At 37.2% G+C, this 20,310-nt stretch overlaps 1 long non-coding RNA gene across 2 annotated transcripts in view; it reads right to left on the bottom strand.

Moving 5' to 3' along the window:
- Window positions 1-778: 778 nt before the first annotated feature.
- LOC149790469 (uncharacterized) overlaps window positions 779-20,310 on the bottom strand; it is a 37,853-nt gene continuing 18,321 nt past the window's right edge. Inside the window, exons 1-4 of one of the 2 annotated variants that reach the window (XR_016423613.1) lie at window positions 5,310-5,445; window positions 3,267-3,390; window positions 2,292-2,416; window positions 779-872 (exon numbers count right to left, since the gene is read on the bottom strand). This is a non-coding gene — a long non-coding RNA (uncharacterized LOC149790469). Of the gene's footprint in view, window positions 873-2,291; window positions 2,417-3,266; window positions 3,391-5,309; window positions 5,446-20,310 lie in introns of those variants that run through there. The other variant, XR_016423612.1, reaches the window with a different exon arrangement.

Here is a 20,310-nt window from a genome sequence, read left to right on the forward strand (position 1 = left end):
TGAAATTGGCCCGAAATCAGATTCATCTTCTATATTTAATTGTATCTATCTATCTATCTATCTATCTATCTATCTATCTATCTATCTATCGAGAGATTAGACAGTTTGTATTGATGTTTGGATTTGGTAATGTTTGGTGCAGACAGGAGGCGAATGATAAAAAAACAAAAACATTTCTTGGATTGCTTAGTCGGAGATATGTAGATATGTATAGGCAAAATGTTTACGACGAGGTTTGGAAAGCATTCCTTTCTATCCTTTCTATAGGTCACAGAGAATATAATTCAGTCTTCAAAGATATGTAGCACTGGTATTAGATATAGAGGTTTGTTAAATACTCACTATGCTAATCATAATCACAAGACAGTACAACACATTGTGGAGTTTGGCCATTATTTATGGTACTTTTATGGCCATTATTAAACACACACACACACACACACACGGAGTATTGAATTTATAATTTGTCTATGGATAGGTTTATTTGTTTCGAGAAAAGAGGTACAGTCGAATTAAATTTCACTAGTGTCCAGTAATCTATATATAAGTACACTACTCTCAGGCACTTATAGCCAGACAGTTATGGGACGTATTATGATCTACGCTATTTTTAATAAAAGCTAAATATGACGATTCACGGACTTCAGTTACGTTTTACGTTTAGGTCAGTCTCAGAGCCAGAGTAAGATAGTGTCGCGCAATATTATACGCGTGTCTTGGTGAATACGTTGCATCAAGAGAGTCCCCATCACCAAAATTTAGAGTTTCAATACATCGATGTTTGTCTTCCCTTTTTTATTGTTTGAAATTAAACGAGTTCTTAAAATGTTTACATTAAATGAGAAAAAGGACTTTGAAATCTGTTGTGATACCTGAAATGGAAATTTAAGAGAACATTATACATACTTTGATATTTTTTCAAAAGTATTAGAGAAATATGAAACAAGCTACTGTTGCTACTACTACTACTACTACTACTTTCAACACTATTGCCATAACCCTTCACTAGATGATGATGCTTTTGTTGCTACTATTGGCAGTAATATTACTACTACTGTCAAAACTACTTTCATTTACTTACACTACTAATTATATTACAAGCACTACTGCTATTATTACTACTGACAATATTGCTACTATTATTGACACTAATACTATTACTGACAGTGAATACTACTGACACTACTAATACGTCTATTACTGCCACAATTGTTGGCAACACTACTGCCATTACTGACACTACTACTGCTATTAGCTATACTAACACTGTATTACTGACACTACTACTTCTAGTTTCTAGTATTGTCACTACTGCTACTAATACTGGCACTTATACTAATACTAACAGTGGTACCACTATCACTGACACTGCACTACTGCTATCGTTATGATTTCTATTACTGGCACTATTAATGCTGTTACTAACACTGCTACTGCTTTTACTGACACAGCTATTACTACTAACGCTACTAGTTATACTACCGACAATATTTAGGTTATAACTCACACTACCACTGCTATTCCTGAAACCTCTTCAAGTAGTAATACTGACACAACTGCTACTACCAATACTGACACTACTACTGTTACTACAACTACTGCTGCTGACGTCACTACTACTACCACCATTACTACTGTTGTTGCTGCTGCCATAACAATAATTCTTCTACTCCTACTACTAATACAGCTAATAGAACCACCACAAACGACACTCCGCTATGAATTACTATTGAAAAATGCAGAAACTGGTGGCTTTGCATATTCACAAATAAAAGCATATAAATAGAATAAAGTTCTTCGTCAGCGAAAGAAGCAACATACATCCTCAAAACAAACACAGAATACAACCGCCAAGATAAATTCTAGACCCATACACCTACAAACACGAGATACAAACTAGAAAAAATAATGAAGAAAACATTAGAGAATGGTGCGGTGGTAAATGTAAAGTGTTAGGGTCAGTAGTATACTAAGGGGGGGGGGGGGGGCGGACGTGGCAGTAGCCCCGGGCGCCAGAGGTCTTGTGGAACCAAAACCCCTTTGGGTCTTCGTCATCGCCCCGGGTGACATTTACCCTTATTACGCTGCTGGTTGGGTTCGCAAATGTAAAGGATTGGGGTGATTGCATACATGTACTGCAATAAGATACATTCTATAACTAGTCTAGTTTTTGAGAATTTAAGAACGAACATGAAAGTCATGTTGACTTCAGTTACTGAATCGCGTCCTAAAATGATAACAAATGGTTTGCACACTCTTTCGGATACTATAAAAAAAATGAAAAAATTTACCATGTGTACAGTATAAAACGAAGCATTCGGATGCTCATGAAAACAGAAGCGGACTACTGCACTCGTCTAGACGATTTCCATCAGCGTCGAAGTACTCATGTCTACATCCTCCGCAATAATTAGATCTTAATAATAATAATAATAATAATAATCACAAGCAATAACTACTAAATGATGATAACTATTAGTTACAAAATGTATTGATTCCATAAAGCTGCCGCAAAGTGAGAATTATTTTCAAAAAAATCAGTAAGGAATATATATATATATCTGTGTGTGTGTGTGTGTGGTACCGCATTTGTATGGTAAATATGAACGAGGGTTTTATCTTCGGTTTTCGGCAGATGCTTCAGGACCTGTTGACAATTCAATATAAGTTTTACGTTATCATTTGCATTCCTGTCTTTACATAGTTTCCTGTCTTTGCATTCATGCACGGAACGCATTCTAAACAGGAACATCACGCCTCCCCACCTCTTGAATTTGCGAGTGATGTGAAATTGCTGTAGCTTATATACGAAATTTAACAAGACCGTCAAGTTTTGCTCCACCACCCTCACCCCCGAAAAAGTTGAAAGGACGTCCCTTATTCTAAAATACAAGAAAACTCGATATAATTAATGATATCTCTTCTATGTTCTTGGCACTTGGGTATGCAAATAGGTTAACATTACTCTGGGTATAACAAAAGATCTACCCCCCCAACCCCCACCCCTCCAAAAAATATCCGATAGGTATCGAAATCTGTAAAATTGACACATCTTATCATAAATATGCATTATGACATTTGAATATGGTAGTCACATCTAAGAACGAAATGTACATTAGAAAGAAAGAAAAGATATGTATGTATGTATGTATGTATGTATGTGTGTATGTATGTATGTATGTAGTGAAACTTGGCATGTGTATGGTAGCTAGAGAAGAACGGAATCATGTGAGCATATATACTCTAAACCCTGTGGAAATACGTACATGCAAATTGCATCCGGGTGTTGCGGGCAACTGCTTACAGCGCAGGGATCAGCAAAACAGTCCACCATCGCTAGAGTTACACATGGTTTGCTTCCATGTTGAAAAAGAGACACGCCGTAAACGACTGAAATATAAAACGGCATGTGTGTTTATCTATCTATCTATCTATCTATCTATATATATATATATATATATATATATATATATATATATATATATATATATATATATATATATATATATATGCCCGACTCTCTGCGAGTTACTTTACTGGCATGGGTTGTGCTCAGTTCCTCATGCCTGTTGTTGATATCAGGGGCATCTTCGCCAGACAAGGTTCCGATATGTTAACCCTAACTACACCTTCGTGGATCGAGCAGATATTTTAGTTAGTGCTTTATCCTAGCGACATCTATTGGATTAATGAGTTGCCGCCCCCCCCCCCCCCCCATTAGTATCCCCTTAGTATGCAATGCCAGCTAACCAATAGCGAATAGCAGCGGTTCATTGGTGGAAGCAATTGACTTCAAAAGCTTACTTAGTGAGTTTAACATCGAAGGTATGACTACATACTAGAGAGAAACCACTAAATGTGTATTTGAGTGAGAAGTATTTGTATCAACACGAAACCGACAGTGAAAAATTGCATAATTAACAGTCCGTTCAAGTTATGTGTTCCCCTTTTCTCGATCATGTAGGAAGCGTTTTCAAATTTGCAATCGCATCCAATGAAATTAGCACAGCTGAAGCACATAAATATCCGCTCGATCCGTCCAGGTGTAGATAAGTTTAACATATCGGAATCTTGGCTAGCGGAGATGTGTCAGGGGCAGTATAGCATTTCTCATGCAGAAAACGTGGTTTTAAGAATGTTTACTATTAAATCACGTTTTGGCGAATAGGGAATAAATATTCATACTTCAACTTAAGCACGTATGAGGGGTTCGCCTTCTTTCAAGTTCAAAGTTATCCTCGGGAATTTTGTCAGATTTTCAAAGATTGTTTTCATGCATGTCGCCGTTTATAGATCGAGTAGGTTGTCCTTGCTGAACGTACGACTAGCGAGATTTCTTTGACAGGTGTATCTTTGGAAATTAAAGGCACTCGTCTCTAACGATGAATTACATGGAGGATATCGTTCAAAGCATGGTTGTGTTATGAAAATGTAGCTCCCACAGGCGACGTTTATGATTTGCTGTTTACATAAGAATTAGGAGAGACTCAAAATATACCGCTTGGAAAACAGCACAATGGACAAAAGTAAGTGTTTTCAAATCATTCTCAAAAGTTGAATTCTCCAATCATTTGAAGCATGTCGCTGACTTCGAGGTAACTATACGATAATTGTTAAGAAAATGAATGAAACACCAATCTATAAAAATCGCACCGTATATACCCGATTATAAGTCAAGCCTATGTGCGAATTGCACAGACTCAGGTATGTTGTCGAACAATCCACCAGAAACCCTATGTCTCTGTAATTTCTTAAAAGTAGTAATAAAAAATTACGTCGACCCGTATCTGCATGATACGACGGCAGATCAGGGTGATATTGTTTGCAGTTGGGCTCGACTTTTACCCGAGTATAAAGAGCAGATGACACCAGTTCGCTTAAACACTTAGCTATGTAATTAAAACAAAAAGTTAAAGAAAAGTACAATGTCAAAAGAAGATATATATATATATATGTTGTTGTTGTGGGGTTTAACGCCATTTTTCAGCACGATAGGCTATACATGGCGGCCAGTATTAATGGTGGAGGATGAACCCGGAAAACCCCGGAAAGAACCACCGACCCACGAGAAGCTACTGGCAAGCTTGCCCAATTGGCTGAATCTTAGACTCGAACCGCCGCAGACAGAGGTGAGATCGCAGTGATCCGTAACGAAGAGCGCTTTAGACCACTCGGCCACTCGGGGCCCCGTGTGTGTGTGTTAAATATGGAGATGATGTAAATAAGCCCGTTAGTAAAACATGTATTTTATGAAACGGAGTTCTTAGATGCATTTGTTATATATACACACATCCGATGCATATACTTACCTCCTATCACAACAGATAAAATTAGCACTGATGTCCTCTTCATCTTAGTGGAGATGCGTTCTGTAAGCTTTGGGTGTATTTATATGTCAAGCCGTATATCATAGATAAGGATATTGTAAAGGGGGCTCTTCATGGGGAAAATTTATTTACGCACCTAACAATTATATATATATATATATATATATATATATATATATATATATATATATATATATATATATATATAATTCTTGCAAGAAGTATACAAAGGTGGCTAAATCTACCCGTAAGTCAGTGGTACATGTCATTTACGATGCCTATCTATTCGAAATTTAAGTCACATACAATTTCTTTGTGTATTTTTTTATCTGACCATTGGTATATGATCACTTTGAAATTAGATCACTAGCAACGAAAATGTGAAAATCAATTTCATCGCTTATTTTGACAGTTTTATCGGGGGGGGGGACTTTTAAAAAAATCATGCAAGATTTATAGAAAAAAGATATAATTTTTTTCCATGTTTTATTCCATTTTAAAGCATTTCAATAGATTAACATGATCACCAGGTAAAATTCTACTAACTCAAGGAGCAAGGGAAACGCAACCTGCTTTCAAATCAATTTATGTTTTCGTTCCTTGGCGATACAAAGGAAGTAAGAATGAAACATGTTTAAATTAACTACCAATGTGATATACAACAAAATACATCTCCGATATGTTCAATAACTACGCTACCCCACACACAATCCATCTTTGAAGCATTACGATCCTGGAAGCGGTAGACGCATCTGAACCCTTCCGTTGCAAATTGTTTGTATTATAACCATTGATAGAGGCCACCTGCAGCAACACGTAATGTAAATATGACAATAACATGTGTTATTAAAGGTACAGAATAAGGAGGCATCAGCATCTGTTGTAACCTGCATCATTTCATTTTATTGGGGGAGGGAGTATTTTTTGTTTTTATATGTTCATACGTTCGGCCATTTTTGGTACTGAGTATATGATCATTGCACTGAAGGAATTATCTTGCACTGGGTTTGTTCCTGGCACTACTGGATAAAGTAAACTATACACATATACATTTAAAAGAGATTTTTCGGAATGATAAATATACCCCATCCCTACCCACAAGAAAAGAAAACTCATAACTATGGGTGGTAAAAATCGAATGAAATATCTGTTTTTGGGAATAATTTTGGAGGAATCCGCACTGGACCTTGAACTCTAGGTGACACATGAGTTTATCTTCAAAGTTCATCGATGATGTCAAAAGGACAAGGCTTGCTGAGCTCCGTTATTTCAACGTGGTCTAGTAATGTTAGAGTACTGTAAAGATGGAGAATGCTAGAATTAAAACTTACCGACGTGTTTATTTATTTATTTATTTATTTATTTATTTATTGTGAAATACAACTGTTTATTCGTACTAAATTTCACTATATTCTAGTATACGCCATGGTCCGCTACACTGATATTCAGAGAGCAATACAACTTTGTATACAGATGTTTTACTTATAAACGTACCATCCCATCGAATGTTTGTCCCTGTGCCTTCTGTTTCATGATTCGGTGATTTTGCGTTTGGGTCACATTCTCAATAAATGTTAGATGTAGCCTCACTAAAATTTGCTTACAAATGTACTTTTATGACATCAATGCCAACTCACCAGTAACGGATTTCTGGAAAGATGAATTAATGGACAGAAAGGGTCGAACGTGCGAGTTATCTTACAATGTGGTATGTATGTCTGCAGTTTGGGAGGTAGGTATGTCGATAGACAGGCTTGAATGCTTGAATGTGCATATACATATATGCATCTGTATATATATGTATGTTCCTAGGCGACCTATCTATATGTTAATTCATTCATTCATTCATTCATTCATTCGTTCGTTCGTTCGTTCGTTCGTTCGTTCGTTCGTTCGTTCTCCAATTTAATCATGTATTTACTATTCCGCGATGTCACTCTATCGCCTGCTTTAGACACAACAGGAGGATAATTTTCAATTCATTGTGTGATATGTGAACACTGTATAATTCTAATTTTATTGACTTTATAATTTTATTGACTTTATAATTGGTTATGTTCAACGTTGAATTGTTCAAAATGAATCAGGACCGTTTGCAGGGACACATACTAACGAACTAAACACTCAGTGTTAACAAATATAAATTTTACTACTTTGATTGTTTGTTTCTTTTTTATAAAATATCCCGATACAAATGAATTAATAACCAAATAGATTGTGTTACTTCTAAGTTGACTCTGTTTGAATTGGTACAAGGTATCGCAATAAATATAACCCGTTATTCCTACAAAAGTTAAAACACTTTTCTTTCCTCATTGGTTAACAATTAATTGAAAACCATTCGTGCATTTCACTTCAAATTACCGAACTAATTCAATGGTTCAAGCAGCAGGGAGGGCGAATCCTACAACTTTTATAGCGTTCCAAATGCCGAAATAAGCCCTTTAAAAAACCGCGAGGACGCTTCGTTGTAAACACAATTGTCGCCGTCGTTGCTGCGTTTTGTTGTCGTTGCCCTCCCTGCTGCTTTCTGTGTCCTTTTTCGAAAATTAAGGTACAAAATAAAATATTTGCGCGTCTGTTGTCATAAATTAAAAATTATTGGAAAATCACATTCCACTAGTGGTCAGGAGCATCGAACTTCTCGATAAAAATCTCTCTTAATTTATCGAGTATCATAAAACGTGTATCAAATTCACACTCTCTTAATTTATTGAGTATCTTATATAACGGTTCAATCTCGTGAATTTGATTATATCTAACAATTATGATTTCACACTGTGTTGTAAGCATTTTAAGGATTTCCCATTCTGAGATTTTTATTTCCTGGTTAGTATCGTTTATATGTTTATCTATCATTTCTAATTTATAAAGTTCATTTTCGAGTTTATGAAAATCTTGCACGTTCGCCACAACAAATCCCTCTTTCCAATGATAATATTCGGTCTCTTTCTCGCAGTAGACGCGCGTTTCTTCTGCAAGATTGTCACGCATCTCTTTTACGCGTTTGTACATGTTAGTTAGTTTTTCCGGGTCCATCAAATTGAGACAGTATTTACTGTGTAAATTTTCAAGTTGTGTTTTGATTGATATTATAATTTTGTCGTTCATATATGTATATGGTTTTGTCTAAATGTTTATTATATTCAGACCAAAAAAAATATTTGCGCGTCTGTTGTCATAAATTAAAAATTTAAGTTAACAATAATGGCCAACATTGGAGAAGCACATTCCGCTAGATTAGCTCGAGAGCGACTAGAAGCAATAAAAAAATTTCTTCCTGCGAGAGATTCTGTAAGACAAAAATTACAAGCGCGGCAAGAAGCACAAGTTGAATTTTGCGACAGGTGCAGAACAATTATTTAAACCCATAACAACAGCTACTGAACAGGCTGCGGCGGTAACTGAAAGAGCTTTATTGGGAGATCCTAAGGACAGAACAAAGAAAAGTATTCTTCCAGTGCTAAAACAGACCGCTGCGCAGGCTGAAAAAAATTGCGAGGAGAACCAAACAAACAAAAACGATTTTACGAGATCTTCCAATTGATATAGCTGCGGCAATACCGCCCGAAGAAGAAGTTTTCGCAGATGCGTCAGAAACGGCGCTAGAAGCCGAAGCTCCGCCAGAATACAAACCTGGAAAAGCAGAAATCAAAGAGAGTGTGGCAAACAATATTAAGATGAAAAATTACGAGAACGCGGTTAATCTTGTAGGTGAATATAATGATCATGAAAACTACTTGGAGACGGGTTCACCATCGTTAAGGTATGTCCAGTGGGAACGGTTGGTGTTTACTACACACAAAGATATTAGTCGGGTCACGGAAAAATACAAAGCTGAATTTGAACAATTTAAGAAAGATGTTAACGCAAGGAGAGTTAAGTCCCGTTGTGACCGCAGATCTGTCAACACCATTAGAAATACAACCGACTAGCACAACAAAATCAACTGGTAAATGTTATGGGGGTAATTTTACTTGTCCTGATAATGTCATCAATGATGTATCACGGTTCGAAGTTCTCATAGGAGGAAAGCGAGCTGGGAATAACTCGCCAGAAATAATTAATGAAGCGGCTGATATCTGTCAGCGATTATTTCAAGGTGGTATCATAGATGTTAGTATATACCGAGAACTTATTGATGAACTCGCGGACAGCGACTAGTTAAATAAATAACTAATTAAATAAAATGATCGTACACAATTCTCATCGTAGACCAGTTATGGTCAGGGTTGTAAACTCACGAGTACCCGTATACAGGATGACTTATGGAAATGGATTCGGCGATGTTGTTCGGGGTTTATTCGCGAGGATGGCACCTAAAGCAATACCAATCGCAAAACATTTATCGATGAAAGCTATTGACGTTATTAAAGATAAAGCTACTGGCGCTGTTGGTAGCGCTGCCGGTAAAGCATTCTTGGCAATTAAGGATAGACTAGCATGATTAATATGCAAACCTCAAAGAGGTTCGCCGGTAAAATCACCAGCCACCCCAGACATGCCTGCAAATGTAAGTAAAGTAATAAATGAAGCCGCAAATCAAAAACTAGCTGCGCTGATAAATCAAGGGGCTGAACAAATAAACACAAGTTTGGTGGCTGGAAGCGGTCTTCGTTTTAGACGATAACGTGTATAACAAAATGTTTAAACGGGAATCCGACACAGCATTCGACATAGACGAACCGGTTCTTAAAAATGAATCAGTGCGTGATTTTCAGTATTATTCTTATGACGCACGAAACTCAAATCAACGAGGACGAATTGAATTACAGGTTCAGGATACAAGTAGATATTTTTTTACCCGCTGAAGCATTTATTGAAGTAGAAGGTGAAATTAAAAAATTAGATAACACAGACTACGCCGCGGGGGATACAATCGGTTTTGTCAATAACGGGATTATGGCCTTGTTTAGTAGCGCCATATATATGATTGATGGAAAAAATATCGAATCGATTCAGAATGATGTCGATGTTGCTACAACAATAATTGGTCTAGCAAGATATTCTGATGATTATACAAGATCAGCTGGTCCATCAATGATGTTTGCCAAGGACACTTCTGATCATCCTAACAACAACCAAAAAACCGTGCTGCTCCTAATCCTGCTAATATTGACGTGGAAGACATGATTATTAGCGCTAATACGCAATTTAATTTAGGTTTTGCAACGCGTAAACTAATGTTGGGCGGGGATAGTAGAAAATTTTCTTGTGCGATTCCGCTGTTGCATATCTTTGGATATTACAGAGATGTCAGAAAGGTAGTTTTCGGAGCAAAACATACGGTTGTGTTGGTTAGAAAAGATAATGACAATGATGCTTCATGGCGACCTGCTGGTGACGCTGATAAAGTATTAATAACAAAACTATCACTGTGGATGCCGGTAATGACTCCGGCAATTACTGAAGAACAGCGGTTACTTTCTTTTATGAATCAAGGTGGTAAATTATTGTTATCGTGGCTTACAACAACCACAGATAGTATTCAGAGTAATAATAATGGTTTATTCACATGGCATATAGCATCACAGCAGGGAGTTTCCGCGCCGCGACATATTTTTATTGCTCTTCAGGATGCTGCACGAGTAAACTCACAAACACATAGTCATATGCTATTTGACAAACTCGGTGTCTCAGAAATTTCTTTAAGAATAAACGGGCATCAAGATCCATCTGAGAACATACTGTTAGATTTTGGTAATAATCATGTTGCACGTGCATATCAACGCTTGACGAAATATCTAGCGCGTGATCTAAATATTGATACTGGTTTGCAAGTATCACAATTGGATTTTATAAATTATTATCCAATCTATTACTTCTCACTAGAGCATCTTGATTTAACTAGACAGTCTGTCGTTGATATACACTTTCGGGCTAATGTGACAAGAGGAGCTATAGCTAATTGCAGAGCAATCGCTGTTATACTTTCTGATAGAACAATGTTACTTGAAGGTGCTGGCGGCCGAATGAGATTCGTTGATGCACCAGTGGAAAACATGTAACAACTAGATCAATCTCGTATTAAATAAAATGTCATACAGTCACGTTAATGTCACGCTGACTTCTGGTCAGGCTAAGAAATTACAATCGAAAAACGCGAACGCATGTGGTGTAACGATAACACTAAAAAATGATCAAATCGCTAATGGTGGTCCAAACAAGTTATCGCTGACTAAAACACAACTTAATCATTTCAATAAAGCAAAACAAGCAAAAGCTGGAGTTCGACTTGATTTCGCTCCAAAAGCTGTCAAGGACATGATTAAAACCGGTGGTATATTTCCTGTTCTTGCCGCGATACCAGCACTGATAGCTGCTGATGCTCCCGCAGTCGCAAAAGCAGCCGCGTTAGGAGCTGTTGGAACCGCTGCTGGAACGGCATTAAAGAAAGCAACTGGAAAAGGATACAAAAAAAGGACGCGGGTTAAGACTTCCAGGAACTCCGCCCTTATGGTACCCAAAACGGTTCTAAAAACACAAAGTGTTTTGAAACAAAGTGTTTTCACCGATGTCAAATTTTCATTTACTCGATGCTGTTAAACAATTAAATATAAAAAATTTCAGAGGCGTCTTTATGAGAGATCAGTTACCACAACAACCGAATAATCCAGAAACTGGAATTATTAATCTTGATAACAGCGATGGTCCAGGAACTCACTGGGTTGCTTACGCGATCGATCCACGTGGAATTATCTATTTTGATTCGTATGGGTTAGCACCGCCAGTTGAATTTCTAAAATATACAAAACACATCCCCCTGTCAAAAGTTTGGTACTCAACGCTACCAACACAAATACTGACCGATCCTCCGATATGTGGTAGTGAAGTATTAAATGTTCTCGATGCGATATCAGCGTCAACCAAACCAGCTCACAAGGTCGTGCATGAGTATACCGCGGGTCGATTTAAACAGTTTCCTATAAAAAAATGGTTGATATTTACGGAAGATCTCTTCTCAACAGAAAAGTGAAGCGCACCGATATAGATTTATCAAAATATGCGACCAAAGATGAAATCGATAATCTTTTAAGTCTGACATGAATAGACCCAGTTGAGGTTGTTATTTTTCAGGACCGACATGGAAAACTAAAAACCAGCGATATCAAATGGCATGAAATAATTCGTAGGGTTATTGGATCTACTCCGGGTAACATCCCTGTATTCACTGATAGCGGAAAAATCAGAGATTCGCTGATATCAATTGCGGCGCTTCGAGATGATACGCAGAAAGCTGCAGGGGAACGCGTAAAAAAGACCGGTGGTACAATGACAGGTGAACTCAGCATGAACGGTAACAAAATAACTGTGTTAAGAGATCCAACATCCCCGGAAGATTCCGCGACAAAAAATTATGTTGACACCGTTGACGGTAAATTATCCACGTTGCAAGCCGAGTATGATGTTCATATAAACGCGTTTACAAATCTCCGTAGAAACTTTAGAAAAACCGATGAGACCACAGATAAGTTCTTTGGAACTCCTCCCGTCATCGATATGAAGCTTTCTGATATCAAAACTAACATTGACACGATCAAACAAACACAGCAAGATATCGTAAGTGGGATTCCTGAGATCGTTAACAAAACCAGTTTGATTAAATTCCATCTGGATAACTGCCGGGCATATTACCAACATAGTATACACAGTACCATCAGGATTTGCAACATGGTCTAAACAAAATAATACTATCAAATATACAGCAACAGTCACTGGAGTGTATAGGCTGTCTGTGTTCAGTGCCGCTAAATTTGAAATTTTCACAACGTATCCCTGGAGACATTCCACCGACATGTATTCCGGGGTTGTAACTATCATATTAAACAAGGGAACCGAAGAAACATTTATACTGGAATCCGCCGACAAGAAATTAAACGCAACATCTTACTGGTGGTGTTTGGAATTCGTAGCTGAAACCCATCAATTGGTTACTGCGTAAAATAATAAAATGGCATTAATGGCGGCATCAACGGATGCTCAGCAATATAGATATGATCAAGTACGCGAATGGCAATCAGAGTTAAAAAATAACATTAATGAATGCACAATAAAAGTAAAAAAATACAAGCGGCGAATAATTATCCTAGACACAATAGTGTATATCAGCACTAACACCAGTGACAACTGCAATCGCGGTCACAATTACAGTTTCAACATCAACGACAATTGCAGGAGTTGCTAATATTATCGCGAAAAAAATATCCTCATGCGCGCTAACAAAATTGCACGAGTATGAAAAGTTAAACTAGGCGGCCACGAACACCTACTCGAAATTGTCGTCGTTGATATCATCAAGTCTCGACGATACAGTAATATCAGATTCCAAATTCGCGCAAATGGCAAAGATGTATGAAGACTACACCGGTCATTTGAAGCAACAAAAGATAAATAACAACAATATCGGAATTAATTCATCAAGCTCTGCTTGATATAGTCGAAAATACAAGCCCAAAACGAACTTCTTCAATAACAGTAATCTCGACTAAACCAGAGTTCAGTATTAATTTTCCAACTGCGATTCCAGTAAACGAGATCGCGTTAGCACAATTACGAGTATATCACAGCTGGCCCAATATCAGATCAAAATCGTTCGGTGGATTACCAGCAAATAATTCGTTTGTGTTTGCACATAAAAATAAACCCGATGGCACACCAGACTGGAACGTCATTGGGTTACCAACCGGGTCTTATCAAATCGAAGAAATCAATGAAGAATTACAACGTCGAATAAAAAATATCACAACAAAGGAATCTAAGATAACAATAACTGTTCATGAGCCAACGCTGTCTTCTGCCATCGAAATAAGCACCCCAGACTACACCGTGGACATATATCAGAGTTCGATCAGAACAGTGTTAGGATGGCCTCAAAATCCACCACCGACGCCACCAATACCACCAGAACCTAAAAAGTCTGACTATGTCACTGACAATAAGTCATACCACGAAATTGACCCGTCGTATAAACAGCGTCTACACGATATAAAAAATGCAAAGTTGGGTAGTGAGTTTGGCTTCTACAATAAGGATTATATTCGGTGGTTTTTTATTTATGAACGAATTCCTAGAGAAGAAACTAAATCTATTACTTTTGACCTATTTCAAATTATTGAATATTTTAAAATCATTAATCAAGAACATAAAACACAACTAGAGCGACTACGGCAGAGATTCCAAGAACATCTTTTTGATATAACAAGTTCACGCAGTGAAATCGTTACGCGGATTGAAATATTAAATCAGCTTGTATCCGACATGGAATATATTAACCAGCGAGTAATTCAGGTAACAATTGATTACACTGATAAAATAACAAATCCCTATAAACAAAAATTTCTAATTGCATACTCGCTGACGGAAGCCACGCTGCCGAATTTTAAATTTCCCGGGTATAATGCAACCGAGTTAAGAAAATCAGTCAACGACATCATCAAAGAGTTCTTTGATGGCATACTCGCACAATACATAAGATCACTACCGGAGCCAACTATTCTCAGATACAACAATAGCCTAACCGGAGAAGGCCGACATGTATCTCCGGGCATCGTAAATATAACTGAAGTGGTCGCGGTCAATCTTGTGTGTGATGTAATCGATGGCAGTTGCAGCACAGATACGACAGTATCAAATCAAGTCCAGCAAGGACTTGTTCTTTATTCATTTACTCCGAAAGATGTACCACCTGGATTTCTTATTGTGCAAGAGCCGATCAATCCAGTCTATCTGCGATGTCACAATCCGTGGCTGACCAGAATAAATTTTAAACTAACAGACCAGAGTGGTCACCTTGATTTTCGAGGTGAAACACTACATATTAATTTACTTGTGAAATCGTGAAACGATTTTCAGTCTTAAAGACATTCAATCGTGAAACGATTTTCAGTCTTAAAAATCTACGATTTTCAAGGATTTTCGGTCTTCGCAGAACAGTAAAAATATTTTTATATATATATTTTGTGCACATCGACCAATTTCTCAATTTTGATAGGTTAATTACTAGTAAAAATCACAGAAATCGTCCGATTTGCTAATTTGATAGGGTGTTTACTAGTAAAAATCATGCGAATTCAGTAAAAAGTAAATCTGCAGTAAAATTGACTGACAATTAATCAGTCGATTATTATATAATGTACCACCGCGTAAAATGTTTCATACATAATAAAGAACTTCTTGATGAAGCTGTCAGTACCGGAAAAGTTATCCCGGAAAAAATAATTGTTGATGAATACGGCACTGAAGATTTTATACTGACTGATACGCAACTACAAAGACTAAAAAAAGATCATATTGTGATCGCGCATTGCCGTGTACCTCAAATTTTAGAGTATGTACGCGTATTTAGATCTTAGATTCATAAATCTATATGTACCACTACATAAATGTTTTCGTGTATGACAAACAAGCGCTAGAGCAAGCAGTTAGGGCTGCATTTGCCCAAGAAGAAATTAACACGTTAAATTTATTATTGACAAATACGGAGACGAAGATTTCTTACTAACACAGCAACAGTTAGATAGTCTCAGACGCGACCATATTATTTCAATTGTTTGTGACCGAGTTCAAATTCTCAATTATGCGCACTCTTGCATTAAGTCCAATCGACTAAGGGCAATATTATCTAACTCGGACTGATACAGGTAAAAAAAATATATCACTTTTTTTTACTTTCAATTTCATTTCCAAGTACTTGACTTCATTTCTAGGTATTTGCTTCCTCGACTTCGTCATCCTTGACTTCGTCAAGGGACATACAATTTTTTAGCTGTCTTACACGAGTATTTATCACCTTCCTTGTTTCATATTCTTGAGCTAATTCCAACCTAATTTTTCAATTGCACGAGACAACGAAACAAATTCATTTATTTGTGCTTCTTCTACTGTATCCAGCGATTTATATAAATTTGTCTGGATCCTATTTATAAATCGGTACTGAGCAGGCAGAATATAGCGCCCTGCGAATTTAGCTTCATGTAGTGATTCAAAATCAGACATGATTGTTTCAGGATTTAGTTTATCGGATATATTAAATCCGCGCTCTTCTAATTTTTTATTAGCAACAATCACATCATTGATATTTTCGTAATTCATATATATATATATATATATATATATATATATATATATATATATATATATATATATATATATATATATATATATATATATATATATATATATATATATATTTAAAAGAAAAAAATGCACACCACATCTCCTTGAGTCTCTAGGGTGTCTTATGACATCCTACCAAACTCAGGAGCGGAAACACAACCCCAGTGTGTGCCCCTAACCTGTCAAATAACAGTCTAGAAAGCCAAGAGGGCGTGTTTGCGAAAGACGAAACATTCCCCATGTTGAACCTCTAGCTTACCCAAATGATATGCTAGCGGGTTCAGAGGAATACAGATATATACACATTTGTAAGCTTCTAAGGTGCAATCGCATCTTAGCAAGTTTACAGTAGGACAGTACAACGTATAGTTTTGTAAGCTTCTAAAGTGCCTTCGCATCTTAGCAAGTTTACAGGGACAGCACAACATATAGTTCTGTAAGCTTCTAAGGTGCCATCGCATTTTAGCAAGTTTACAGGGACGGCACAACATGTATCTTTTAACTATAACTTATACTAAGGACAGCACAACATGTATTTTTTAACTAAGGACGGCACAACATCTATTTTTTAACTAAGGACAGTACAACATGTATTTTTTAACTAAGGACAGCACAGACAGATACGGGGTTATATTCTACGCTCAAGAAAGTTGCACACCCTCCCCCAAAATCAATCCTGCGAGGTGTAAAATGTCACCCCGTCAGGGTGATAACGCGGAAAGTTGTGCAACTTTGTTGGGTTTCGAAACCACGTACATCATTCGGACGCTATAGTACATAAACTGACTGATACTTGGAAGTTCAAAAATAGCTTACTCGGTTTTTTGTACCTGTTTTCTTAAATATAATCCCAGAAAAAATACAGATGAACCAGAAAACCAAACGAATTCAGTAAAACAAGGATTTTATCTGTGAAAAAATAATATTATTTATTGTACACCGGCCCGTGTGATAGTCTTTGATAAAATCCTTGATAAAACCAACGGGAAGTAATTGGAGATGTTTTACTTCCGTGTTACCTGTACACGGAAAATTGTTTACCTGTTGCTCAGGGGGAAATAATTGTATCATTGACTTTTACACAGTCGCTGTAGAGTTATCTGCATCTACATAAGAAAATATGATCCAGCTATCAATCTTGTGTGATTATATTTTCTGCAACAGGTTGGACTGACATCGGCTGAATACTGAAATACTTGCCAGCCGCGGCCATTGACCGAAAAATTCTCTCTTCACCGGTATTTATGTTGAGAGATCTGACAGCTCTCCTTGTAACGCTCATAAATTTGTCGGTACTCCTCGTGCAGAATTCTCACTCTGCGTGATAGATTGTAGATTAGATAATTTATTATTAAGTTTTTGTACATCAATGTGATTAATTACAAGACCTCTTTCATCACTCCGTTAAATACCTCAAACACGAAGCGATGATTTTGATAGGTTTTATTCCCAGTGTTGAATCTTAAATAACCAGTATTACTAACAACACCAACTGGTTATTTTAACGTACAGTGTCTGACTATTCCCACACGATTCGCTTCGTAATTCTGAATGATAGGATGTGGGACAAATTCTTGGCTCATTTATATAATAATGTATTTGTCTAATTTATAATTTGTCTGAAAACTTAGTTAAATAATCGCGCTCACATTTTAGCGCAACATTGTTATTTCTTTTGTTATAATATCTTTTAAGTTCACGGTATCTCTTTCCCCCGAAACTTGCACATAACTGTGTTTTACCCCTGACCCCAACACCACATCGCAGGCAGGGTATTGGTCCTAAACTCCCCCTTCGGACGCTTTGGGAATGTTCCCCGTAGAATTCTTTTTTGCAGGATTTATTACAAGGAGTAACAGATCCAACTTTAAGCCACTTGCACTGATTCATTATATATAATATTTCTGATTTAAATGTTTGTCTTAAATATAATATGGAGGAGCTTGAAAGATTATCTGCAATCAAGCCCTGGAAAGCTTCTAGATTCGATCTTGACAGACTAACTCCTGACTCGCGGAGACGAGCCCTGACTGATCTGTTTGATATTATCAGGAATGCCAAAAAGAATTTCGTAACGACGGTGCATCTCACGTATGGTCTACATTTAAAATTATACGCGACATTGACGAAGTCAATGTTGACTCTGTCATTGATGTTACAATCAATGATGCACGAGCGAAAACAATTATCGATTATCTCCTTGATAATCAGAAATATTTTTTCGGAATAAAGTTTATTGTGCAAGATGTTCCGATACGTGGATTATCCGTGATAAAAATGACCCTGTCCTTGCTAATGAAAAAGCCGTTCTGTTAAGTAAAGATTCCAAACCAGGAATGTTGACTGGAATTGATAAACCATATTACACTCGAGCGTATCCTGTGACCGCGGTAATTTATGGAATGTATCCGATAAAAACACCAAAAATCAATAAACTTGCCCCAATGAGATTCTCAAAGCTGAATTGTGTAGCCGAGCGAGTAATGGAACATTTCAAAAATGCGATGCGCGGAAACGGTCTAACAGATCTAAGACGTTCCAAGATAGCAGCGTGGGCTGAAAAAGTCAAGGATACAGGAGCGTCAATAAACGATGTTGCCGAGCTAGAAAAAGCATTAAGATTTCCCATAAACGTAACAACTATAACAGAGGAAGTATTATACAAATCGAAATATAATCGGAACTGAGCTCCAATAAATATCATTGATCATAACGCTGACGCTTGGACTAACGCAGTTACGATATTTCCGCGGGATCGTGTTGCGAAATATTATTCGGGAAATATATTTGATTTTATTTATCAAATAAGCAAAAACGACCCTGTGTCGGTGTGGTTGTTTTAAAGTTTCGAAGATGGCGAGTATGATCAATTTGTAAGATCTAACGGTGAATTATACCGGACGGAATCTCTGCAACAACAAATGTAAAAACTCGCAGAGAGATATTCAGAAAACACTGAGCAGTTATTAACTAATTGTTTTACAGTTCCGAGTGTTGCCGCTCACGCCGCCAGAGAAAGAAATTCATGGAAGCCAACCCGAAGTGAGTTTCTTGAAGATATACAATTGAGTTGTGTCGAGTATGGACACGGCGGTTTGTAGAATACCAAGTATGACCACAAGGATATCATTTCCGTGGACATGGTTGCGTGTTATCCGGGAAGCTTTCTTGGGATGGGTGAGTGTAGTGGATATTTTAGAAGATTTGGACATCCCACGAACTAGATGACGCGAGTTGCTATAAACGGTCCTTTACCCGATTTTGACTTGACAGGATTTGCTTGTGTAACATCGTTTGCGCTAGCTGAAAAGCTTCATCCAATTTGTTATGTTTGGTTTGGCAGACATTTCTCAGAGAAACGTTGGACACCAATAGTGTTGTTGCGATATATGCTTGACATTCGAATACTGGTATCGTTGACGGTCAGTGAAGCAATTATATCATATCGACCGCAGACTTCGGTTTGGTTACCAACACCGGAGCGTATCAGTCTCGATGAAGTCATTGAAGAATATGCACGAGAGTGTCCCCATTAGACCATGGATGTTATCGTCGGTGAAGCTCCTAATATTCTTAAGATTAAACTTGATAATAGTAAAAAAAACAGCAAACGATCTGGGGAGAAGAATAATTGGTAAATTTACTGAAGGTGGTGCATATGATCATAAACGACATCACTCACAATTGATTGTGGATGATGCTGAATTAAGTTTTATAATTGCTGATGCCGCTGCGAGAAACATATTTTGTAATCGGGAGTACGCTTTCTTGTCCGAGGAACACGGTTGGGCACAGTTGTAAGTTATATTAATAAAGAATCACCTCAATACACACATTTAAGATCTTCGATGCTGGCTTATGTTTCTAT

This window comes from Sinohyriopsis cumingii, chromosome 10 (genome assembly GCF_028554795.1).
Source record: "Sinohyriopsis cumingii isolate HCF-2022 chromosome 10, ASM2855479v2, whole genome shotgun sequence".
In the NCBI taxonomy this organism is placed as follows: Eukaryota; Metazoa; Mollusca; class Bivalvia; order Unionida; family Unionidae; genus Sinohyriopsis; species Sinohyriopsis cumingii.